Source organism: Salmo trutta, chromosome 31 (assembly GCF_901001165.1).
Source record: "Salmo trutta chromosome 31, fSalTru1.1, whole genome shotgun sequence".
Taxonomy (NCBI): domain Eukaryota; kingdom Metazoa; phylum Chordata; class Actinopteri; order Salmoniformes; family Salmonidae; genus Salmo; species Salmo trutta.
The window spans coordinates 29172005-29199984 of record NC_042987.1 but is presented as its reverse complement, the minus strand read 5'-3'; the positions used below and the strand labels follow the sequence as shown (position 1 = coordinate 29199984).

Below are 27980 nucleotides of genomic sequence, written 5' to 3'. Positions count from 1 at the left end.
GTTTTCAGTAGCTGTTCTTTGTCATGATAAAGCCCTCTGGTCTCCCATAGCCAAGCCACTTTGGTTTGAGGCTATAACAGCTGATTCATTAGCACACACACAAACTCTACAGGGATATAAATACATCAAGGCTGCTACTGCGTCTCGTTGTCCCCCAGACCCATCCATTAGCTGGAGAATAGACACTGCTGACACAGATTCCAGCGGTTGTCACTCTGACGCCTTTGATGGGTCCCAGCCCCCAGCCCTGAATGGCTCTGGCTTTTGGATTTCCTCACCCTGTTGTTGTATCAGTGGAGAGAGAAAGAGAGAAAGGGAAGAGGGGAGTTTTTACTGGAGCTGGCTGATAAAGAAATGTGTTTTGTTAGGTCCTTTTAGTGGCAGACTAGTGAGTGACAGCTGACTGTTTGAAAAGTGAGGGTCATGTTCTATTGCGATATCTCCTTGAGTGAAGACACAAAAAAGTCCAGTTCCGACAGACAGCCTTTGTTAGAACTGAGGTCCTGTTTTTAAGAGGACTTCATGTTTTGGTTAGACAAAGAGGCAGCCATTTTGGTGGCAGTCAGACTTCGTTGGTGTCCAACTGACAGAAAACCATCCCTCTGCGATGAATCATCCTTCCAGGAAATCACCATTTCACTGTCACACCACCTAGCGCCACAAATTACTATTATATGGCTTCCCATTCAATTTCCTGGGTTTTTCGTAGTAATGGTGGTGGCGATGATAACGATGCACTCACATTGAATGTCAATGTGGATAGCCTGCCATAAAACGACCCATACCGACCAGCCCATCCAGTCTTCTTCCCAAATGGCACCCTATTCCTTATATGGTGCACTACTTTTGACAAGAGCCCTATGGCCCCTGGTCAAATGTAGTGTACGACATAGGGAAACGTGGTGCACTACGTAGGGAATAGAGTGCCATTTGGGGTGCAGGCCATCCTTAGTGGTGTGTGGTGGGTTCCTGGGGCACGTTTCACCAACCCTCAGTGGAGTCTGAGTGGAGTGGCTGGAGCCTGGTTTTATGTCCTCCCCCTCCTCCCATAACCATCCATAGCCATGGAGTGTGACTGTGAATAGGAATGGCTCCTTAGAGAGGAGGGTTCACTAGACGAGGTGAATATATTTCAGGATATAGGATGTGTCTGTGCGTGAGGGCAGGGGAGTTTTCTTAGTCTACACTTTCACTTAAAATGAAATGTTAAAACAGATAGAGAGAATTGAGTTCTCTGTCCACACTTTAACTTTGAATTAAACATTGAAATCAGTTTACCATTTGGCTCCTGAACCAGGATTAGATCTTTCTCAGGCTCCGTATCCGTGAGTCTGCAAATTCTCGCAGTATCTCGCGGGAACTTGGGACTTATTTATTTTCATAACCATGACAGCATTAACTGCATAGTTAAATACCAAGAAGAATAAATTAGCAATGTCACTAAGCAAAACCAAACAACAATAGTCAGTACAAATGTCATAAACGTAATTTACTTGCATGGTTTTGCAGTTCGCACTACACCACGACAAGCAACAGGTCATGATGGTATCTAGTTAGCTAGCGAGCTCATTTGCGATGCCAGCTAGCAAATTATCAAGCTAACATTAGCTAGCTAGCTAGCAGGCCTCAGTAGACCATTAAATCTCACTAGCCAACAAGTTAGCATCATCAGTCAGGCATTGGACTAAAGAGTTTGTGTGAAGACTGTGTGAATCAGGCCTTCATGGTCAAATTGCTGCAAAGAAACCACTACTAAAGGACACCAATTAGAAGAAGAGACTTGCTTGGGCCAAGAAACATGAGCAATGGACATTAGACCGGTGGAAATTTGTCCTTTGGTCTGGAGTCCAAATTGGAGATTTTTGGTTCCAACCACCGTGTCTTTGTGCTACGCGGTGTGGGTGAACGGATGATCTCCGCATGTGTATTTCCCACCGTAAAGCATGGAGGAGGAGGTGTTAGGGTGTGGGGGTGCTTTGCTGGTTACACTGTCTGTGATTTATTTAGAATTCACTTAACACACTTAACCAGCATGGCTTCCACAGCATTCTGCAACGACACGCCATCCCATCTGGTTTGGGCTTAGTGGGACTATCATTTGTTTTTCAACAGGACAATGACCCAACACACCTCCAGGCTGTGTAAGGGCTATTTGACCAATAAGGAAAGTCATGGAGTGTTGCATCAGATGACCTGGCCTCCACAATCCCCCAACCTCAACCAAATGGGATGAGTTGGACTGCAGAGTGAAGGAAAAGAAGCCTGCTGAGCATAACATCTGCTCAGCATATGTGGGAACTCCTTCAAGACTGCATTATAGGTGAAGCCGGTTGACAGAATGCCAAGAGTGTGCAAGCTGTCATCAAGGAAAAGGGTGGCTATTTGAAGAATCTCAAATATAGAATATATTTTGATTTCTTTATGTTAACGAGGTGTGAAATTCTGTTAAGGGTGTGTACTGGAGGTAAAGTCAGGTGCAGGAGAGTAGAGTGTAGTTAACAGGTGCACTTTTTATTCCGGTCCAAACAAAAGCACATAAGTACATATAACGTGCCCAAAACACGGAACATAAACAAAAGTCTGGCGCGTAACAAATACCCACATAACATCAAAACAATTTCACACAAAGACATGGAGTGGAACAGAGGACTAAATACTTTCAGTGTGATTAGGGAATGAAAACCAGATGTGTATGGAACAAGACAAAACAAATGGGAATATGAAAAATGGAGCAGCGATGGCTAGAAAGCCGGTGACGTCGATCACCGAATGCCGCCCGAGAGGAGACGACTTTGGCGGAAGTCGTGACAGTTTAACACTTTTTTGGTTACTACATGGTTCCATTTGTGTTATTTCATAGTTTTGATGTCTTTACTATTATTCTACAATGTAGAAAATAGTAAAATAAAGAAAAACCCTTGAATGATTAGGTGTTCTAAACCTTTTGACCGGTAGTGTAAATAAATATGCGGTGTGTATAAACAGTGTTAGTAAAATGCAATGTACAGTAGTAGAAATATTAGAATGAGCTATGTCGACAATACAGTATTTAAAAATACAGTGAGAAACGGGAAGTGTCCAGTGGTTTAATGTCTATATAACATGGGACAGCAGCATTAGCTGTGTGTGTGTGTGTGTGTGTGTGTGTGTGTGTGTGTGTGTGTGTGTGTGTGTGTGTGTGTGTGTGTGTGTGTGTGTGTGTGTGTGTGTGTGTGTGTGTGTGTGAGTGTGTGTGTGTGTTATACATCACCTGGTAGACGGCTAGTAATGGCAGTTCAACAGTCTGATGGCCTGGAAATAGAAGCGGTTTTTTGTTTCTCGGTCTTGGCCCTGATGCACCTGTACTGACTCAGAGTGAACAGTCCATAGCCGAGTGAATAGTCCAAGGCTCGGGTGACTGAGGTCCTTAATGATCTTATTGGCCTTGCTTTGACACAGAGTGCTGTAAATGTAGTGGAGGGCAGGCAGCATGCCCCGGTGATGCTTTGGGCTGACCGCACCCCCCTTTGGAAAGACAGGGCGGTGCAGTTGACAGAATGTTCTCAATGGTGCATCTATATACACTACCAGTCAAAGGTTTGGACACTCCTACTTATTCAAGGGTTTTTCTTTATTTAATTCTACATTGTAGAGTAATTATGAAGACATCAAAACTATGAAATAACAAATATGTAATCATGTAGTAAGCAACAAAGTGTTAAACAAATCAAAATCTATTTAATATTTGAGATTCTGCAAAGTAGCCACACTTTACCTTGATGACAGCTTTGCACACTCTTGGCATTCTCTCAACCAACTTCATGAGGTAGTCACCTGGAATGCATTTCAATTAACAGGTGTGCCTTGTTAAAAGTTTATTTGTGGAATTTCTTTCCTTCTTAATGCGTTTGAGACAATCAGTTGTGTTGTGACGAGGTATGGGTGGTATACAGAAGATAGCCCTATTCGGTAAAAGACCAAGTCAATATTATGGGAAGAACAGCTCAAATAAGCAAAGAGAAACGACAGTCCATCATTACTTTAAATAGTCAATCCGGAAAGGTCAGTCAATCCGTAAAATTTAAAGAACTTTGAAAGTTCTTTCATGTGCAATTGCAAAAACCATCCAGCGCTATGATGAAACTGGCTCTCATGAGGAACGCCACAGGAAAGGAAGACCCATAGTTCCCTCTGCTGCAGAGGATAAGTTCATTAGAGTAACAGCACCTCAGAAATTGCAGCCCAAATAAATGCTTCACAGAGTTCAAGTAACAGCATTCTGCAGCGACACGCCATTCCATCTGGTTTGCACTTAATGGAAGTATCATTTGTTTTTCAACAGGACAATGACCCAACACACCTCCAGGCTGTGTACGGGCTATTTGAACAAGAAAGAGAGTGATGGAGTGCTTCATCAGATGACCTGGCCGCCACAATCACCGACCTCAACCCTATTGAGATGGTTTGGGATGAGTTGGACCGCAGAGTTAAGGAAAAGCAGCCCACAAGGGCTCAGCATATGTGGGAACTCCTTCAAGACTGTTGGTAAAGCAATCCAAGTGAAGCTGGTTGAGAAAATACCAAGAGTGTGCAAAGCTGTTAAGGCAACGGGTGGCTACTTTGAAGAATGTAAAATCTAAAATGTGATTTGTTTAACACTTTTTTGGTTACTACATGATTCCATATGTGTTATTTGATAGTGTTGATGTCTTCACTATTATTTTACAATTTAGAAAATAGTAAAAAATAAAGAAAAACCCTTGAATGAGTAGGTGTGTCCAACCTTTTTACTGGTACTGTATATTAGCTAGCTAGTATCATTAACAACATAGCTAACTAGCTAGCGTCGCTAACAACGTAGCTAGCTAATGACAAAGAGAGCTGTTGCTAGGTGTGGGGTAGTGCAAACTGCACAACCATGTAAGTTAACACAGTTTTTGACAGTTGTAGTGGCTAGTGTTGTTTGGTTTGTTTTGTTTTGCTTAGTGATTACGCGAATTAATAATTTGGGGCATCTATGCAGTTAACCCAGGCCAGGTTATGAAAATCCACATAAATTCCGACACGATGCTGTGAGATATATGACAATGCTGATTTGAGTGCTGTAGCCCTTGATGATTGTTTTCCCTCTATTTGTTTGAAGTTGTACCACCATAACAAAATATTTTGGTACGTAAGTACTTTATTCCATTGCTTACTTGGACACAATGACACTCTCTTTTTTTCTAAAAAGCATCTTTACCATTCCACCATTGTCCCTCTCTATCTCCCAGAGCCTGCTCAGCTTTGGCCCCTACCTCCTGGAGAAGACATAGGTCCTGGCTGAGTACAAGAAGAAACAGAAGGATTCCAACAACAACTTTGTGGGGGACACTAGTCCCTGCTGTGAAGGTGAGAGAGGGGCTGCCTGGATTACAAATAACATGTCTTTATTTTGTTTTCTAAGACAACGGCAGAATGCAATAAATCGTCTCAAGCTCCATATCCGGCTCGCGAGCTGACAGTTTCAGACTTCTGCTTTAGTGTTTGTGATTGTACATCTGTTTCTAATGAAGGGATGTTGTGACCATTCTAATGTCCTTTCAAGCCAATAAAAGCATGGGTAAGACTTTAGATTTGTATCATTTTTGTTAGCATATGAAGCATTCCAGAGCATGTTATTGTTCTGTCCTGTCCTTCAGCCAGACTTGTAAATAACTAGCTATGCTTGTTGATGCCAGACTAGTGACTCACTGTGATTGTTGTTGTTATTTCCCCTGCAAGGTGTGATCGCCAGGGTTCTGAAGCATCAGGTCCTAATTGGAGTTGGACAACCAGGAGCAGGTGATCTCTCTGATCGATGAGATGTGCATCAACTGTGGGAAATGTTACATGACCTGCAATAACTCAGGATACCAGGTACTAACACACTGTACACATACACACACACTCACACACACAGCCTAGCCTACTGTGAATGTGGTTTTTCTTGAAAGTCAATAGGCATCCTATTGCTTATTTGGTGCTCTGTTTGGGAAATAGACTCTGTTGTTTGTCCCCTCAGCTTGAATGTTTCACTCTTGTATTGTTTTTTTAACTATCCTCTAACTTGAGCGAGATACACTCATACGGTGCAGTAAAACACTGTTCCTTCCTGTAAGACTCTAGTTGAGTGATTGAGTTCACCTGTTCTCGTGGCAGGATGCTGCTAAACCACTGTGGTCATGTTGCAGACTAATCTTTTTCTGTTCTCTTTTTTCTCTCTCCATCCACCCAGTAGATAGAGAGGATGAGTCCTCTCTCCTATGTAGAGTCGATAATTGCTCTAATGTAATAGCTTTTTTTCTCTCTGCTTCCTCTTCTTTTGCAGGCTATTACGTTTGACCCTGAGACCCATTTCCCAGTAATCACAGACAGCTGTACCGGCTGCACTCTCTGCCTCAGCATCTGCCCCATCATCGACTGCATCAAAATGGTTACCAGGCCAACACTGTACGTGCCTAAGAGGGGGCTGCCTCAAGCTGTTAATCCAGTTTGCTAAAGGCTAGAATAGGGCCATGTTCATTAGGCGCAAAACGGAAGAAAATGTATTGGAACAGGGAGACACTACTTGGGCTAGTCCAATGAGAAATGGTCATTTTCGTTTCCTGTTGCAAAATGTTTTAAAACGTTTTCTACTGTGTGCTCTAATGAATACGACCCATGCTTTACCTGACCACCGTAGAGCGGACGGGGGAGAAGAGAAAGAGAGGACCAATGTCTACTTCACAAAATTGATTGGCCACGTAATTGCAGAGTGAAAAATTACCTTTATTATGAACATTTATAATTAACTAGAAGCAGTAATTACCTTATATTCCCAAGCCAATTATTCTGAAATAATTGTGCCGGGCACCAAATAGTTACAGTGTTATTTCTAAAACAATGGCTTGCAATGTGGGGTTTAGTTTTTGTCAGCCCTGCTGGAATTCATCGAGATTGTGTGTTGAAGCTGCCATGGTTCAGTTCAAGGTGCATACTGATAATCATATTCATTGATTATCATCTTTTGGACCAGTGGAAATTGCAATGCACTGTTCAAAGACAGATGAAAGCAATCATGGTGTACAGGTCATAGTTCTGTTATATTAAGTATGTTCATAATGAACTGGGGGATAATAGCAAAGGCTTTGGTGGAACTTAGGGCTCTATTCAATCTGTATCGCTAAAGTGTTACAGATTGCGCGATAAAAATGTAAAGGTAATTTCTGATTAAGCCGACATGCAGCGCTTACCATGAATGCAGTCTCCACTAACGCGGGATATTGGTTTTAAATTTAAAATATGCTGTAACGCTGGACTTCCACGATACGGATTGAATAGAGCCCTTAATATATTTTGGGGTGACTTGATTTTGAAATTGATTTTCCTGTGATTTTGTGTATATTCTTTAAGGCGATCATATGCCTTTTAGCTTGATGTATTGATGAGTAGAAAAATAGCACTGAAGAACATGAATAATGTTTTGTGCATTATAGGTTTAGACTGGTTTTATATACATTTTAGGGAAATTGTATTAAATTGTCATTTGTTTATTTAATAATCATATTTATGACAATCATATAACCTGCAATTATGTGAGTGACTTCAAGATCAAACACCTACTCAATTATATGTGAACACTTTTAGAGAAAATCCATAAATCTTATGCCCTATTCATAATTAATGAACAGACTGGTTTGAATTACATGTATTCAGCGCGTGCAAGGAAACCACACCTTCAAAGCCTGTTACGAACCTGCATAAGGTAAGTCTGAATACCAACTACTTAAAACTGCGTAGGTAAGGTGTGCTTAAGAAAGGTGTAATTTCCTAAGTAGGAATAGGGCCCTAAATGACCACCTTTAATATGACAATTCTAACTAAAAGGTACAACGTATTTTAAGGGGATGGCTTAAGATAAATGTACTGAAAACCCTATTGAATGAAATAGGGTTGTACCTTTATATTTAGTCAATGGCTCTGAAAACATATCGCACTTGCACTAAAGGGCAATAAAGGTATGCACACATTCATATTCAGGGGATATGTTGGGATTTTGAAGGTGGTGGAACAGACTCCAAAATTGGTTCCTCTATCAGCACATTTATTTTTACAGATATCCATTTAGTTCTTAGTGTATGCTGTCTCCCATCCTCAAGAGGAGGAACTGCATTCCACCTCTTCAAATACATACACTCTTAGAAAAAAGGGTTCCAAAAGGGTTCTTCGGTTGTCCCCATAGAAGAACCCTTTTTGGTTCCAGGTAGAAATATTTTGCCTCCATGTAGAACCCTCTGTGGAAAGGGTTCTATATGGAACCCAAAATGGTTCTACTTGGATCCAAAAGGGTTCCACCTGGAACCAAGGGTTCTTCAAAGGGTTCTCCTATGGGGACAGCTGGAGAACCCCTTTTAGGTTCTAGATAGCACCTTTCATTCTAAGAGTGTATACATTCCACCTCCTATCCACTAATGCTTGAGGCTCAGTCGTGTGGCTCAGTTGGTAGAGCATGGTGTTTGCAACGCCAGGGTTGTGGGTTCGATTCCCACGGGGGACCAGTACGGAGAAAAATTTTATGAAATGTATGCATTCACTACTGTAAGTCGCTCTGGATAAGAGTGTCTGCTAAATGACGTAAATGTAAAACGGCTGTGTCCATAAAAACTTTATAAATCTCCATTACTTGTATTTCTTTAATTAACTGGTATTTGAGGTATTTCAGCCTTAAGTTCAAACCCAGACCCAAGGCCCTGTTCTCTGTTCCTGCAGTGAGGCTCAATCCTGTCTCCATCTGGTAGGATGCGACAGCCATTCACATTCCCAACCCAGACATACATCGTCTCTCCCTCCCTCTTTCATGCAGCATCCCAGACAACTTCCCCTTTCCTCCATGATTGTAATTAGAAAATGATGTGTGAAACTGCCACGTCCGTTTGCGATATTACAACAACAAAGACTTTACTTCAAACAACAAAAACACCGATTTTTTTTCCCCCTCTGACATCATTGCACGTAGAACAGCAGAGTATGTACTTTCACTTTATTTCACCACGTTGCTGGATGCTCATTTTCTCAAAACAAAAACAATAACAAATGTGTCTGGGGCGGCCAGTGGCTCTGTCGAGCCTATCGCAGATCTCAGCTTTAATCATTCACAAATGTTCATAAACAATACCCTTCTTGCTCTGTCAGTCCTTATGTCACAGACAAATAATATTGACCTATCCACTGGGATGGTGACCTATGTATGACACCAGCAAGTCGGTGCTGTTTAAGCTACTAAGGAGGCAGAAGTCAGGTGATCATACCACAATGCAATTCAATGACCAGACAACCCTTTCTAAGTATGAAGTCAAAGAAACAGTGTAGTTTTCACATGCTACCTGTAGATCAATACCATAACTGACCAGTCACCCTTCACGTCATCACAGCAGTGCATCAATAAAGTTCAGATTGTTTCAAACTATCAATAAAGTTCAGATTGTTTCAAACTATCTCTGCTGCGATCAGTGTCCTCTCTTTGCCCAGCAATGCTGAGAAGGATTTAATCTCCGTGAAAAATAATTAACTCCCCTTAGAGAGAATGTGTCGCCAGGTTATTAGGTCCACAAATGAGCTGCTAAATGTGAGAAGAAAAGTTTGCTGAGAGAATAGATGTAGGAAATAAAGACCCCCTGGGTAGTGTGTGTAGGAGGTTGTAACTTCTAAGCCAGAACTAATGATGCAGGACTGCGTGGGTGCCATGGAGATTGAGGTTCAAGCACTCTTAATTCGACGTTAGTTAATTTATAATCATTTTTCACTTGTATGTGTTGTGGAAAACTTTACAACAACCATTAACACCCATTGGTGTGCCACAAATGTGAGAATGAGAATAAATATTTTGTCCTTAGCAGATAGATTTTGTCCATACAGGTTCTAGCAGAAATCCATCTTTAATCACATATGTATTCAAAATATTGTATTGAACATATTGGGCTCTTAGGACCTAGTTTGAAGCAAAACTCCTTGACATTTTGTTGCTCAGTGAAATAGCATGTGGTTTGAGAGGAAATTGCTCACCGTCAAATTGGTACAGTTGGGTCCCTCAGTAGAATTCCACTTGCACACTGAAATGACCATGAAAATGTGCCTCTTTACGTTAACATTGAGTAATTCTGCAGACACTGATTCAAAAGATAACTGAGGTAAGCTCAGAAATAGCATACACAAGCAAACATTCAAATATGCATGTCACAACATTTCACAGATTACTGGGACCAGAAGTATCTTCTGCAGGTCTGGGGTGGCCGATGGCTCCTGGAGAGCTCCACTGTGCGTGTAGGCTCAGGTCTGTAATTAGTGGTGGGCTGAAACAACAGCCTCCACACAGCCTTCAGGACCAGAGTCTTCAGGAAGCATCCGCCATGTTGCTTTCAACAATAGTTACTCCCTCATAGAGACACAGCCTCTTCTTGGCATTAATTAGTCCGATGTCCTAATTGTCCCAATCACAAGTCATTAACGACATGAAGCTAAGTGTCGCTATAATAGCAGCCGTAGCTCTATGGTGGCAGTGGCTCTGTGGGCCATGAGAAGCCATGAGAATCGGTCTGGAGGTTTTACTGAGGACACTGTAGGTGAGGATGTGGTTTTGACAAGGGCTGACTTTAAAATAGTAATTAAAACTGTCCTTATTTTACCTTTAGCTTCAGTTCAGTTCAGCTCTTTCTCATAATATAAAAAGGGTATAGTAATTGTGTAATACATACTTAATGTATTTGATGTACTTGCATTGAGGTTTGACAGTGTGACATGCGTACTTCCTTATCAAAATGTTCCCTAATTCCCAGTAATCACCAGTTGGAAATAGGACGCTGCTTGTGTAAACTCCTGTTAGAAACCATATTGTGTTGATAATAATCCCCAACACCATGTCCTCTTTCCTCCCTTGTCAGTCTCCTCATTTGGGAGTTGCAGTCTGACAATCACCATGACAGTGAATTAGCATACTGGCGCAGTGTCAAATTGGAGCCGCCGGTGAGCCATGTATGGGATCTTGACCTTCGACCTCAGGTAATTGGTACTACCAGGAAGCTCAGAGAGAGGCGTTCATGCTCCTCCACAGCGACATGTAGAGAATTTGAAGGACAACAGGAGAGAGCCATCGTGACTGATCATTTAGTGTAAATGCTTGATGGCTTCGACTCAACTGAACAGTCATGAGCATGTCAACTGGAGCGGTGACTGAATGGGTAATGGCGCTAACATTGACTGTTTGTCACGCCCTGATCTGTTTCACCTGTCTTTGTGATTGTCTCCACCCCCCTCCAGGTGTTGCCCATCTTCCCCATTATCCCCTGTGTATTTATACCTGTGCTTTCTGTCTGTCTGTTGCCAGTTCGTCTTGTTTGTTCAAGCCTACCAGCTTTTTGAGTCTCAGCGCCTGCGGTTTCCAGTTTCTCTTTTCTCATCCTCCTCGCTTTTGACCCTTGCCTGTCCTGTACCTGCCCGCCTGACCACTATGCCTGTCCCTGAGCCTGCCTGCTGGCGTTCTGTACCTTGACCTCTACTCTGGATTATTGACCCCTGCCTTGACCTGTTTACCTGCGCCTGTTACAATAAATATTGTTACTTCACACAGTCTGCACTTGGGTCTTACCTGAAACTGGCCATGACTGACCCAGCAAACTTTGACCAGCTCCGCAACGCCATCTCCTCCCAAGAAGCCACCATTGGTAGGCACGAGGAGTTGCTTCGCGGTCAGATGGAAGGGTTCCAGGCCGTGGCCAAACGTCACAACCTAGCCTTGGACGCATTGCGGGTGTCACGACTTCCGCCGAAGTCGGTCCCTCTCTTTGTTCGGGCGGCATTCGGCGGTCGACGTCACCGGCCTTCTAGCCATCACCGATCCACTTTTCATTTTCCATTTGTTTTGTCTTTGTCTTACACACCTGGTTTCACTCACCCAATTACTTGTTCATTATTTAACCCTCTGTTCCCCCATATTTGTTTGAGTGATTGTTCGTTGTAAATCGGTCCGTTATTTGCGGGCTCGCTATATTGCTTTGTATTTGTGTATTTTGAGCAAAATACGTTGATTACTCATATCTGCTGTCCTGCGCCTGACTCTCTACACCAGCTACACACAGGACCGTTACAGCGGGAGCATCGTCGGGTATCGTCGGACGGGGCCACAGTGTCTCCTGACCCCTCCTGTCTCAGCCTCCAGTATTTATGCTGCAGTAGTTTATGTGTCGGGGTGCTAGTGTCAGTCTGTTATATCTGGAGTACTTCTCCTGTCTTGTCCTGTGTGAATTTTAAGTATGCTCGCTATAATTCTTTCTCTCTCTCGGAGGACCTGAGCCCTAGGACCATGCCTCAGGACTACCTGGCCTGATAACCCCTTGCTGTCCCCAGTCCACCTGGCCGTGCTGCTGCTCCAGTTTCAACTGTTCTGCCTGCGGCTATGGAACCCTGACCTGTTCACCAGACGTGCTACCTGTCCCAGACCTGCTGTTTTCAACTCTCTAGAGACGCGGTGGAGATACTCTGAATGATCGGCTATGAAAAGCCAACTGACATTTACTCCTGAGGTGCTGACCGGTTGCACCCTCGACAACCACTGTGATTATTATTATTTGACCCTGCTGGTCATCTATGAACATTTGAACATCTTGGCCATGTTCTGTTATAATCTCCACCCGGCACAGCCAGAAGATGACTGGCCACCCCTCATAGCCTGGTTTCTTCCTAGGTTCTGGCCTTTCCAGGGAGTTTTTCCTAGCCACCGTGCTTCTACACCTGCATTGCTTGCTGTTTGGGGTTTTAGGCTAGGTTTATACAGCACTTTGAGATATCAGCTGATGTAAGAAGGGCTTTATAAATAAATTTGAATTCCATGGGTTGCCTACTATGCAGCCGACCACGACAGTAATCTCCCAGCCCCTCTGTAACCCGGCTGGTAGCAGCGCCGTCACCCCGGTTTCCAGGGAATGCCGCTTATCTCCCCCGAAGCGCTACAATGGAGATTCCAGAACCTGCCGTGCCTTTCTCTCCCAGTGCTCCCTCGTTTTTGAGCTGCAGCCTTCATCCCCCTCGTACCGCTCAAAGATACCGTACATTATTACGCTGATGTCCGGGAGGGCACTCACCTAGGCCACAGCAGTGTGGGAGCAACAATCCGCCGTCTGCCTCAGTCTAGAGGTATTCTTGGCGGAGGTGAGAGGTTTTTGAGGCTCCGGTGTCCGAAAGAGAGGCTGCCCGGAAATTACTCCAGCTTCGGCAGGACACCCTCAGTGTGGCAGATTATGCAGTTGCGTTCCGCACGCTAGCAGCGGAGGGTACCTGGAACCCGGAAGCACTGTTCGACACATTCCTACACGGATTATTGGAGGAGGTAAAGGATGAGCTGGCAGCCCGAGAACTACAGACGGATCTCAACTCACTCATCACTTTAACCATCCCGATCGATGGTCAGCTACGGGAACGTAGGAAGGAGAAGAGGTCCGATTGCAGTCCCAATCGCTCATTCAGGGATCCCACCTGGCATCTGATTAACTCCGGAAGTCACCGGCGTCTACGTCCCCGAGATGATCCGAGCTTACCCGAGTCCCTCTAAGAGCCTCCGGAGACTGCCTATTCACCTCTTCCCGAGCCGATGCAGCTCGGCAGGGCTAGGCTGTCTCCAGCCGAACGAGTATGCACACTGAGACCCAGAGTTGTCTGTATTGCGGTACTGCCGGTCATTTTGTGTCTACCTGTCCCTTCAAGAGACCGAGCTCCTTCGTTGGAGTGAGTACACTGGTGGGTCTTAAAGTTAACTGTTCTTCTCCCCTTACTCGCCACCCTGCTGTGGGGTGACCAAGTTTCTCCAGGTACTCATCGACTCGGGGGCCGATGTGAGTCTCATGGACGTGACCCTGGCATCCGAGCTGGGCTTCCCCACTCAACCCCTCTCCATTCCCATGGGTGTTAGAGCGCTGGGCGGGAGCTCTATAGGCCGGGTCTATAGGCCGGCCACCCCCGTCAACCTACAAGTGTCGGAACCACAGTGAGACGATCCAATTCCTGCTGGTTGAGTCTCCGCAGGTTCCCGTGGTATTGGGATTCTCTTGGCTCCAGCGACACAATCCCTCCATTGACTGGGCTACTGGTGCCATCGTGGGCTGGAGCCCGCCCTGCCACACTCATTGCCTGAAGTCAGCTCTGCCTGCCCCGATACGTCTTCCTGGGGGCTTGGAAATTGCCCCGGACCGCTCCGCAAAGTATCAGGACCTCCGGGAGGGGTTCAGAAAAGGCCCGGGCAGCTTCACTTCCGCAGCACCGACCGGTATCTAAGAAGGTCAAACCTGAGGTGCTGGCATGCTGCTACACCCCCAGAAGCCAAGACTTTCCCCCCGCTCCAAGATCATTAGCCCCTCTGCTGTTCATCCTCTGTTGCCCCGTACCCTCTGTATTTTTCCTACCTTTTCTGTGTCTAGAGTCAAAACCATGTCTGTCTGCCCCTTGTCTTCTGTTTCTAGGCCCATCCCTCCCCCCCGTGTCATTGATAGCCGGCCAGTGTACACGGTGAGATGCCTCCTGAGGGTTCGACCACAGGGCAGGGGTTTCCAGTACATGGTTGACTGGGAGGGTTATGGCCCAGAGGATAGGTGCTGGGTTCTCACTAAAGACATCCTGGACTCGACCCTCATCGCTGACTTTCACCGCCAGCACCCCAGTCAACCAGGTATCCACCCAGACGTCCCTAGGGGAAAGGGGGTGTACTGTCATGCCATGATCTGTCTTTGTTATTGTCTCCACCCCCCCTCCATGTGTCGCCCATCTTCCTCATTATCCCCTGTGTATTTATACCTGTGTTTTCTGTTTGTTGCCAGTTTGTCTTGTTTGTTCAAGCCTACCAGCGTTTTGTGTCTCAGCTCCTGCTTTTTCCAGTTTCTCTTTCTCGTCCTCCTGGTTTTTGACCCTTGCCTGTCCTGACCATGTACCTGCCTGCCTGACCACTCTGCCTGTCCTTGAGCCTGCCTGCCGCCCTGTACCTTTGCTCCACCTCTAGATTAGATTACCGACCTCTGCCTGACCTGAGCCTGCCTGCCGTCCTTAACCTTGGCCTCTACTCTGGATTATCGACCCCTGCCTGCCTTGACCTGTCGTTTGCCTGCCCCTGTTACAATAAACATTGTTACTTCAGTCTGCACTTGGGTCTTACCTGAAACATGATAGTGTTAGGCATAGCACACCTTAATAACAGTGACCATTTGTATTGTTTTCCCACAGTACACCTGAATATTCATTGGTGTGTGTGAGTTAAAAGTATCCTATAATACCGTCTGATCCACCTCTTACTCATGCTTTGTGCTTCCTATCAAGAGAAGTTAGGACTCAAGTCAATCTGTATTACTGTAGTGTTTGATTGCACACTGGAAATTTTAAGGGTAATTTCCGATTGAGCCAACATATGCAGTGTTTACCGTGAATGCTGTCTCTATACATGGAAAATGGTGCCGACAGAGGGCTGCCATGCTTCTAGCTCTTACGAAACTTTGCAGTATTTCATTTTTTTATTTCTTACGTTAGCCAATAATTATTTTTGTCTTATTACATACAGCCGGGAAGAACTATTGGAAATCAGAGCGGTGGCAACTCACCAGCACTACAACCAGGAATCCAACTTTCCCGAATCGAATCCTTTGTTCGTAACCCCCAGAGCAATTGAACTGATTCCAGAGGCCACTCTGAAACACCGCCGGCAGAGGAGAACTACTCGGAGTGGTCTTCTAATCAGACTTATGAGGTTCGCACACCTCCACCGCTTCCGAGTATATTACTCGCTCATGTTCAGTCTCTGGATGATAATAAAGTTGATGAGCTCAGGGCAAGGATTTCTATCTAGAGAGACGTCAGGGATTGTAACATACGTCAGGGATTGTAACATGGCTCTCTCGGGATAATGTCTGAGTCCGTCCAGCCAGTTGGGTTCTCAGTTCATTGTGCAGACAGGAATAAATATCTCTCCGGGAAGAAGGGTGGGGGTGTATGTTTCATGATTAATGACTCATGGTGTGATTGTGATAAAATACAGGAACTCAAGTCCTTTTGTTCACCTGACCTAGAACACCTCAACATCAAATGCCAACCGTCAGCCCTCAAAGAACTTTAAGTGGACTTTATGCAAACTGGAAACCACATATCCTGAGGTCACATTTATTGTAGCTGGGGATTTTAACAAAGCAAATTTGAGAAAAAGGCTGCCGAAGTTCTATCAACACATTGACTATTGTACTCGTGCTGCAAAACACTCGACCACTGCTACTCCAACTTCCGGAATGCCTACAAGGCCCTCCACTGCCCTCCATTCAGCAAATCTAACCACAACTCCATTTTGCTCCTCCCTTCCTATAGGCAGAAACTTAAACAGGAAGCACCTGTGCTAAGGACTATTCAACACTGGTCTGATCAATCAGAATCCACGCTTCAAGATTGTTTTGATAACACGGACTGGGATACATAGCCTCCGAAAATAATATTGACGAATACATTGATACAGTGACTGGGTTTATCAGGAAGTGTACCTACCCTAACCAGAAACCGTAGATAGATGGCAGCATTCATGCAAAACTGAAGGCGCGAACCATAGCATTTATCCATGGCAATGTGACTGGGAATATGGCCGAATATAAAGTGTGTAGTTATTCCCTCTGTAAGGAAATAAAACGAGCAAAATGTCAGTATAGAGACAAAGTGGAGACACAATTCAACGGCTCAGACACGAGACGTATGTGGCAGGGTCTACAGAAAATCAAAGGGAAAACCAGCCACGGATACCGACGTCTTGCACCTTCTTCGCGCCCTTTAAGGAAAACACAGTGCCACCGAAGCGGCCCGCTATCAAGGACTGCGGGCTCTCCTTCTCCGTGGATGATGTAAGACATTTAAGCGTGTTAACCATCGCAAGGCTGCCGGCCCAGACGGCATCCCTAGCCGCGTCCTCAAAGCATGCGCAAACCAGCTGGCTAGATGTTTACGGACATATTCAATCTCTCCCTATCCCAGCCTACTGTCCCCACATGCTTCAAGATGTCCACCATTGTTCTTGTACCCAAGAAAGCAAAGGTAACTGAACTAAATAAGTTATGCCCCATAGCACTCACTTCTGTCATCACGAAGTGCTTTGAGAGACTAGTCAAGGATCATATCACCTCTACCTTACCTGACACCCTAAACCCATTTCAATCTGCTTACCGCCCCAATAGATCCACAGACGATGCAGTCGCCACCGCACTGCACACTACCCTATCCAATCTGGACAAGAGGAATACCTACAGTTGAAGTCGGAAGTTTACATACACTTAGGTTGGAGTCATTAAAACTCATTTTTCAACCACTCCACAAATTTCTTGTTAACAAACTATAGTTTTGGTAAGTCGGTTAGGACATCTACTTTGTGCATGACACAAGTAATTTTTCCAACAATTGTTTGAAGACAGATTATTTCACTTATAATTCACTGTATCACAATTCCAGTGTGTCAGAAGTTTACATACACAAAGTTGACTGTGCCTTTAAACAGCTTGGAAAATTCCAGAAAATTATGTCATGTTTTAGAAGTTTCTGATAGGTTAATTGACATAATTTGAGTCAATTGGAGATGTACCTGTGGATGTATTTCAAGGCCTACCTTCCAACTCACTGCCTCTTTGCTTGACATCATGGGAAAATCAAAAGAAATCAGCCAAGACCTCCACAAGTCTGGTTCATCCTTGGGAGCAATTCCCAAACGCCTGAAGGTACCATCTGTTCATCTGTTCAAACAATAGTACGCAAGTATAAACACCATGGGACCACACAGCCATCATACCGCTCAGGAAGGAGACGCGTTCTGTCTCCTAGAGATGAACGTACTTTGGTGCGAACAGTGCAAATCAATCCCAGAACAACAGCAAAGGACCTTGTGAAGATGCTGGAGGAAACAGGTACAAAAGTATCTATATCCACAGTAAAACAAGTCCTACAGTGGGGGAAAAAAGTATTTGATCCCCTGCTGATTTTGTACGTTTGCCCACTGACAAAGAAATTATCAGTCTATAATTTTAATGGTAGGTTTATTTGAACAGTGAGAGACAGAATAACAACAAAAATATCCAGAAAAACGCATGTCAAAAATGTTATAAATTGATTTGCATTTTAATGAGGGAAATAAGTATTTGACCCCTTCTCAATCAGAAAGATTTCTGGCTCCCAGGAGTCTGTTATACAGGTAACGAGCTGAGATTAGGAGCACACTCTTAAAGGGAGTGCTCCTAACCGCAGCTTGTTACCTGTATAAAAGACACCTGTCCACAGAAGCAATCAATCAATCAGATTCCAAACTCTCCACCATGGCCAAGACCAAAGAGCTCTCCAAGGATGTCAGGGACAAAATTGTAGACCTACACAAGGCTGGAATGGGCTACAAGACCATCGTCAAGCAGCTTGTTGAGAAGGTGACAACATTTGGTGCGATTATTCGCAAATGGAAGAAACACAAAAGAACTGTCAATATCCCTCGGCCTGGGGCTCCATGCAAGATCTCACCTCGTGGAGTTGCAATGATCATGAGAACGGTGAGGAATCAGCCCATAACTACACGGGAGGATCTTATCAATGATCTCAAGGCAGCTGGGACTATAGTCACCAAGAAAACAATTGGTAACACACTACGCCGTGAAGGACTGAAATCCTGCAGCGCCCGCATGGTCCCCCTGCTCAAGAATACATATACATGCCCGTCTGAAGCTTGCTAATGAACATCTGAATGATTCAGAGGACAACTGGGTGAAAGTGTTGTGGTCAGATGAGACCAAAATGGAGCTCTTTGGCATCAACTCAACTCGCTGTGTTTGGAGGAGGAGGAATGCTGACTATGACCCCAAGAACACCATCTCCACCGTCAAACATGGAGGTGGAAACATTATGCATTGGGGGTGTTTTTCTGCTTAGGGGACAGGACAACTTCACCGCATCAAAGGGACGATGGACGGGGCCATGTACCGTCAAATCTTGGGTGAAAACATCCTTCCCTCAGCCAGGGCATTGAAAATGGGTTGTGGATGGGTATTCCAGCATGACAATGACCGAAAACACACGGCCAAGGCAACAAAGGAGTGGCTCAAGAAGAAGCACATTAAGGTCCTGGAGTGGCCTAGCCAGTCTCCAGACCTTAATCCCATAGAAAATCTGTGGAGGGAGCTGAAGGTTTGAGTTGTCAAACGTCAGCCTCGAAACCTTAATGACTTGGAAAAGATCTGCAAAGAGGAGTGGGACAACATCCCTCCTGAGATGTGTGCAAACCTGGTGGCCAACTACAAGAAACGTCTGACCTCTGTGATTGCCAACAAGGTTTTTGCCACCAAGTACTGAGTCATGTCTTGCAGAGGGGTCAAATACTTATTTCCCTCATTAAAATGCAAATCATTTTATAACATTTTTGACATGCGTTTTTCTTGATTTTTTGGTTGTTATTCTGTCTCTCACTGTTCAAATAAACCTACCATTAAAATTATAGACTGATCATGCTTTGTAAGTGGGCAAACGTACAAAATCAGCAGGGGATCAAATACTTTTTTCCCCCACTGTATATCGACATAACCTGAAAGGCCACTCAGCAAGGAAGAAGCCACTGCTCCAAAATCGCCATAAAAAAGCCAGACTACGGTTTGCAACTGCACATGGAGACAAAGATCGTACTTTTTGGAGAAATGTCCTCTGGTCTGATGAAACAAAAATAGAACTGTTTGGCCATAATGACCATCGTTATGTTTGGAGGAAAAAGGGGGAGGCTTGCAAGCCAAAGAACACCATCCCAACCACTGAAAAAGTGTGTGCGAGCAAGGAGGCCTACAAACCTGACTCAGTTACACCAGCTCTGTCAGGAGGAATGGGCCAAAATTCACCCAACTTATTGTGGGAAGCTTGTGGAAGGCTACCCGAAACATTTGACCCAAGTTAAACAATTTAAAGGCAATGCTACCAAATACTAATTGAGTGTATGTAAACTTCTGACCCACTGGGAATGTGATGAAATAAATAAAAGCTGAAATAAATCACTCTCTACTATTATTCTGACATTTCACATTCTTAAAATAAAGTGGTGATCCTAACTGACCTAAGACAGGGAATTTTCACTAGGATTAAATGTCAGGAATTGTTAAAAACTGAGTTTAAATGTATTTGGCTAATGTGTATGTAAACTTTCGACTTCAACTATATGTAAGAATGCTGTTCATTGACTATATCTCAGCATTCAACACCATAGTACCCTCTAAGCTTGAGCTTGAGGCCCTGGGTCTGATGAGCCGCCCCCAGGTTATGAAGGTAGGAAAAAACACCTCCACTTCGCTGATACTCAACACTGGGGCCCCACAAGGATGCGTGCTCAGCCCCCTCCTGTACCTTCTGCTCACCCATGACTGTGTGGCCACGCACGCCTCCAACTCAATCATCAAGTTTGCAGACGACACAACAGAAGTAGGCCTGATTACCAACAATGATGAGACAGCCTACAGGGAGGAGGTGAGGGCCCTGGGAGTGTGTTGCTAGGAAAATAACCTCTCACCCAACATCAACAAAATAGGAGCTGAATGTGGACTTCTGGAAATAGCAGAGGGAGCACGGCCCTATCCACATCGACAGGACCACATCGGAGAAGGTGGAAAGATTCACGTTCCTCTTTGTACACATCACTGAGAAACTGAAATGGTCCACCCACACAGACAGTGTTTTGAAGAAGGCGCAACAGTGTCTCTTCAACCTCAGCAGGCTGAACAAATTTGGCTTAGCACCTAAAACCCTCACTAACTTTTACAGATGCACAATTGAGAGCATCCTGTCGGGCTGTATCACTGTCTGGTATGGCAACTGCACCACCCGCAACTGCAGGGCTCTCCAGATGGTGGTGCGGTCTGCCCAACGCATCACCGGGGGAAAACTACCTGCCCTCCAGGATACCGACAGTACCTGATGACACAGGAAGGCCGAAAAAGATCATCAAGGACAACAACCACTCGTGCCACTGCCTGTTCACCCCGCTATCATCCAGAAGGCGAGGTCAGTACAGGTGCATCAAAGCTGGGACCGAGAGACTGAAAAACAGCTTCAATCTCAAGGCCATCAGACTGTTAAATAGTGTTAAATAGCCATCACTAGCACATTAGAGCATATACATAGACTTGGAATCACTGGCCACTTTAATAATGGAACACTAGTCACTTTAATAATGTTTACATATTTGGCATTATCCCAAGCAGAACGTGGATGCTTGTTCACTTAATTAAATCGGTCTGTTGGAGCAAGCTAGAGCGTCCATGGCAGGGCATCCAATACATCTATAGTAGGGGCATCCAACAACAACTCCTCAATGCCACCTCATTCGTTTGATTTGGTCCTGGCTCTGGGTCTGTAGCCATGCCAGGACTTATGCCCACCGGAGAGCTCTATGGAGCGGGCACGGCAGGCAGTGATGTGTGCCAGGGGATTGGCAAGACCAAACAGGAGTGTATCAGTAGGTCAGCCAAACATGGTGGAGAGGGTTTGGCATGAGTACCCCACATGAAGCAAACCTCCTTTCCTTACACTAATTAATGACCAATTAAGGATATTGGCAAAACAAGAGCTTTCATCAATGTGGTAATTATTCTGTATTGTCCTGACACATTTCCAGGGGTGAACACAATACTCAACAAGTCCTGTGGAAGTACAGGAAATAGGATTTTCTAAGCATCGGCTCCAAAACATGGTATACACAACCAGTCTCAGGCATTTAAGGTTTGCTCTGCTATTTCAAGTCCAAGACTCTGCTGTGTGGTACACAGGATATGTTTTTCCCTTTTAAAAGGCCTGCCTGAAACAGCTGTTAAATAAATGGTGATCCCCTGATAGATATTAATGGAGGTAATTACTTTAACAGAGGAAAAAAGCTCTCAGCTGCACACTGTCGGCAGCACAGGGAGAGGAGGGAGGGAGAGAAACAGGTTGAGAGATGAAGAGACCCCAATCTTTAAGAACAGAGATACATTTGACCCTAACAATTCCCGAGGCGTTTGTGCAAATAGTAACCTGGGGAAGGTTTTCTGTAGTAATATAAATGTAAGACTTCTAAACTTCTTTAATAAGCACAATGTATTGGGTAAAAGCCTAATTGGATTTACAGTACCAGTCAAAAGTTTGGACACACCTACTCATTCAAGGGTTTCTTTATTTTTACATTGTAGAATAATAGTGAAGACATCAAAACTATCTGGTTTGCGCTTAGTGGGACTATCATTTGTTTTTCAACAGGACAATGACACAACACACCTCCAGGCTGTGTAAGGGCTATTTGACCAAAAAGGAGAGTGATGGAGTGCTGAATCAGATGACCTGGCCTCCACAATTGAGATGGTTTGGGATGAGTTGGCCCACAGAGTGAAGGAAAAGCAGCCAACAAGTGCTCAGGATAGTGGGAACGCCTTCAGACTGTTGGAAAAGCATTCCAGGTGAAGCTGGTTGAGAGAATGCCAAGGGTGTGCAATGCTGTCATCAAGGCAAAGGGTGGCTACTTTGAAGAATCTAACATCTAAAATATATTTTGATTTGTTTAACCCTTTTTTGGTTACTATATGATTCCATATGTGTTATTTCATAGTTTTGGTGTCTTCACTATTCTTCTACAAAGTAGAAAATAGTAAAAATAAAGAAAAACCCTTGAATGAGTAGGTGTGTGCAAACTTTTGACTGGTACTGTATACCAAAATATCACATGACTGTTACACCCTATACACCCTGATAGATAAACATGTCCACCAAAACAGGACCAAAATGTATGCTTGCTTTATTGACTTCCAAAAAGCATTTGATTCTATTGAAAGTTGTGTAGGGGGTAAAACATTACATAGTTAAATCAATGTTTACTGGTAATACGTGCAGCATCAAAAATGGCAATAAAATTACAGAATTCTTCAACTAGGAGTGGGGCCCAGGGGCAGGGCCTTCACCAGGGATGCAATCTCAGCCCTGCGCTCTTCAATATTTACATAAAAGAATTGGCCACTATACTAGAGAAATCCTCAGCCCCTGGTGTTAGTCTCCACAAACTCAGAAGTTAAATGCCTGCTCTTCGCAAATGACCTGTGCCTGCTGTCACCCACAGTACACTGCCAGAACTGGGCCCTAGCTGGCAGGAAACCCTAAAAATAATGATTTTCCAGAGATCCAGATATCAGAGAATTAGACCAAAGTTCTCAATTGGTACAAAATATACTGCACACACAATTACTTAGGTTTAAAAATAAGCTCAACTGGACACCTAAATGAGGCAGTATATGAACTGAGAGACAAAGTTTTGGAAATATCTCAGGCAGTGATTGGAGACATTGCCCTATTTAGGGTTCTGTCTTTCAAATTGGCTGTTAAACAGATGTCTTGAATCTCTGTGGTAATTTAAGATCCCACGATACCTAAGAGTAGGGGTGTTCACCCGGTGTCCTGGCTAAATTCTCAATCTGGCCCTCGTACCATCATGGCCACCTAATCATCCCCAGCTTCCAATTGGCTCATTCATCCCCCCTTCCTCTCCCCTATAACTATTCCCCAGGTCATTGTTGTAAATGAGAATGTGTTCTCAGTCAACTTACCTGGTAAAATAAGGGTTAAAAAAAATGCCAGGAGCTGAGCAAAGAAACAAATTCCCTCATCCAGCTGGTCCTGGGGCTGAGTTCAAAAACCTGTTGTACTAACACACTGAAGCCTCCGCACCAGAACATCAAAATAAATAAACCAAATTACAACACAGTCAAAACAAAACTACATCACATATTGGGAAACAAACACAAAACAGTGCTATCTGGCCCAACAGTACACCACGGCAAACTATTTGACCATGGTTACTGATCAAACCCTTAGAAATGGTTTGCCATAGAAAATGGCAGCCACAGAAAAAACTTTGGTAAATTCAATTGATTGGACATGATTTGGAAAGGCACACACCTGTCTATATAAGGTCCCACAGTTGACAGTTCATGTCAGAGCAAAAACCAAACCATGAGGTCGAAGGAATTGTCCGTAGAGCTCCAAGACAGGATTGTGTTGAGGCACAGATCTGGGGAAGGGTAGCATTGAAGGTCCCCAAGAACACAGTGGCCTCCATTATTCTTAAATGGAAGAAGTATGGAACAACCAAGAGCTGGCCGCATGGACAAACTGAGCAATCGGGGGAGAAGGGCCTTGGTCAGGGAGGTGAGCAAGACGCCAATGGTCACTCTGACAGAGCTCCAGAGATCCTCTGTTGAGATGGGAGAACCTTCCAGAAGGACAACCATCTCTGCAACACTCACTCAACCAATCAGTCCTTTATGTTAGAGTGGACAGACGGAAGCCACTCCTCAGTAAAAGGCACATGACAGCCCGCTTGGAGTTTGTCAAAAGGCACCTAAAGAACTTTCAGACCATGAGAAACAAGATTCTATGGTCTGATTAAACCAAGATTGAACTCTTTGGCCTGAATGGCAAGCGTCACATCTGGTGGAAACCTGGCACCATCCCAAAAGTGAAGCATGGTGGTGGCAGTATCATGCTGTGGGGATGTTTTTTAGCGGCAGGGACTGGAAAACTAGTCAGGATCGAGGGAAAGATGAATGGAGAAAAGTAGAGAGAGACCCTTGATGAAAACCTGCTCCAGAGCGCTCAGGACCTCAGACTAGGGCAAAGGTTCACCTTCCAACAGGACAATGACCCTAAGCACACAGCCAAGACAATGCAGGAGCGGCTTCGGGACAACTCTCTGAATGTCCTTGAGTGGCACAGCCAGAGCTGAGACTTGAACCCAATCAAACATCTCTGGAGAGTCCTGAAAATAGCTGTGCAGCAACACTCCCCATCCAACCTGACAGAGCTTGAGAGGATCTGCAGAGACTGGGAGAAATTCCCCAAATACACGTGTGCCAAGCTTGTAGCGTCATACCCAAGAAGACCCGAGGCTGTAATCGCTGCCAAAGGTGCATCAACAAAGTACAAAGTAAAGGGACTGAATACTTATGTGAATGTGATATTTCAGTTTTTTTTTAATTAAATTTGTCAAATTTCAAATTTGCTTTCATTATGGGGTATTGTGTGTAGATTGATGAGGGAAAAAAACTATTTAATCAAATTTAGAATAAGGCTGTAACATAACAAAATGTGGAAAAAGTCGAGTGGTCTGAATACTTTCTGAATGCGCTGTATATACAGTGTAACAGGAGCACACTTTATAACAGCTAGCCAAAGGTTTGGGACAGTTAGTGACAATAACTGTCAGAGTTTGTTTTTTCTTTACTTATACATAATGGCAAGGAGTCCATCATTATATTCACCCCCCCACCCACCTCTTTCTATAGATATTATAATTGTATCTTCTCCATTATGTTTCTTCATTGATTCATTAAGACAGTTGAAAGCGCTCACTTTAATTAGATGCGCCGAGTTCACTATGGCAAATTCATGTTCTTAGATCCTTTCCCAATGGCATCGTATATATACTGTACATGTTCTGTTCTCCTGTTAGGAAATCCTGAAGGAAAGGTGCCCATGAAAATACTATATCGATACAGTATTAATGGGGCATCCCAAAGACCAAAAGGCAGTACTACAGAGCGATACAGTCCTCTTTTCATAGATCAGCTATACAGAAGGACACCAGCAACATGGGAACCAAGCTCGTCTCCAACCGGCTAATTGTTTCCGATTGGAGCGGAGAGGCAGCTTGGGCAGGTTATCTAGTGGGACAAAAGACATCCTGGCCCCAGTGTCAACCGTCATCCAGATTAATTATTGAAACTACGTATGAGAGGCGAGTCATTTGCATATAGATAACAGTCAATTTGATTTAGAAAATGGGGGCAGTCACCGAGTTTCAGCTTTAATCTGTGAATAAATGCATGCAGTGTTTTAAATAAAAAATGAGGGTTGATCAGATGGTAGCTTGTCCACCTTACATTTATGGATTCTGTGAAACCACAAGGTAAGTACATTTATGCTTTTTTGTCTCTCTACACACCTGCTCAGAATGTAGCCACTGATGAAAGGTATTATCAGAGTCTACTGGGTTAAATATCAGGGTAGGGGTTCAATTCCAGTCTATGAATTTTGATTCAAGCAATTAAACCGACATTCAGTTAAAGACCTTTAAAGACCCCCATAACTTATTAGGATATTTTGATGTATGAATTGAATTTCAGTTTCCTGGATTAACTAGTGTGGAAATGAAATTGACCATATAACCTTTAACACTCCTCTCATGCTTCACCAACGCACCTGAACACACACACACTATTAACTGAAAATGAGAAGTTGACCTGCGTCCAATGTCGTGACACCTGTCCATAGACTGTATAAAAACAGGGGCACCTGTCTCACCCCTGTGGACATTATGTGAGCGACAGAGGTCAGCACTAATTAAATAAACTCTTGTTAAAGGGATGTTGAATTATTCAGTCTTTGACAACTATTGAGACTGCCAGCAATTTCCCCAAGTCAAGATGGTGCCATGAACATCTTTGTCTTAGATAAATGTTTTATAATCTTTGGGAAATTACCTTGATATTGTGAAATTGGTATGGTACACATTGGCCTAACTGCACCCCACTGACATTTATTAGATTTGCGACTGGACTGAACATAACGATTGGCTCTTTGGGATTTTGTTATTTTGCAATGGAGACCACACCAGAGGCTAAGCTAAGGGACAGTTCCAAATGTATTGTGGAGGTATTTTTGTTGTTGTTGATTGGGCACAGGGGAGGGTAGTGTGTTTTCGTCCTGGTTTACATTCGCTCTTTTGCCCCTTTTACTATATAATTTCTGCAATAGGCTAACTAGCAATCATACCACACATAAAAGCATTCAAAGCTTCATACATTTTCAATATGAAGACAACAGATAGGAATAGCTGATAGGCACGCCAGGTGCATCATTGCATATGAAAGAAAAGTGAAAAACACTCAGCTCAAAAAGCTCCCCTATTGATCTTGTTTAGGGACAATACAATTATCCTTCCTAGACTATAGTAGCTTACAACACCACAATGCAATGAATAATTAGCAGGTCACTGGCTGTATTTTTACTTCTAAAAACTGAGATCATCATTCTGACAAGTTGTCCTATAATGTGGCCACATATGCTCCTAGGAGGCCCAGTTATTCAGGAAAGCTTAGTGTGCTGTGCCTCCTCTACTTCTCATGCACCTCCTAGACTAACGCTTCAATATAGACTAAATATTTATTATACAATTTGTGGCATAAACATCAAAGTTTTAATCTGATTAGGCTACTTCAAGTCTCCTATAGGGATACACACGTTTGTTCAAAATATAATTCCAGCATCCTTAAAATGGCTTGACATAAAAAGGTCGGATGGAAACCTGGTTTATTTGAGGACAGTACTTCAGACAAAAAAAAAAATGTTATGACATCATGGGAAAGCATGTAGTTTATTACGCTAGATGAATGTTTTTCAATTTAATTTAGGGCATTTAAAAATCAGCCCACAGCAGAATCCGGATTGACATTTTAGGCATGGTTGAGTATGGTCCAGAACGATACAGCTGTTCGAATCTGAAACAGTAGTTCTATAACATTTATATTTTAACAGATATTACGTTACCGTACTCACCTGTGAGATTTAGACAAGAGAGCAAGGAGTTCATAGCTAGAAAATAAAAGGGTTAGAAAACATACAGCAACAGTTGAGTCAGAGATGATCTTAGTAAAGCAAGTGGTTAGCAGGGTGGGAAATTAAAATGTAATTAATATTTCCAATTGTCATCTTTTGGTATTGCCATCCTGTTCCAAAATGAAATGTATTTTCCCCCCTGGGCAGAGAAAATCAGAACAGTAAGAGAGGAGTAGAGGAGAAAGAAAGTGAGAGCATAGGAGACAGAAGAGGGTGAATAGAGCTACAGGAGAGTTTATTGAGCATGCTACAGAGTTAAAGCAGAGTAGGTACACACAGCAGGAACCATCAAACGGACTCAC

General features: G+C 43.8%; 1 pseudogene; it reads left to right on the top strand.

Annotated features, from left to right (window-relative positions):
- LOC115169198 (dihydropyrimidine dehydrogenase [NADP(+)]-like) overlaps positions 1-14015 on the top strand; it is a 162314-nt pseudogene extending 148299 nt beyond the window's left edge.
- The last annotated feature ends 13965 nt before the right edge of the window (positions 14016-27980 follow it).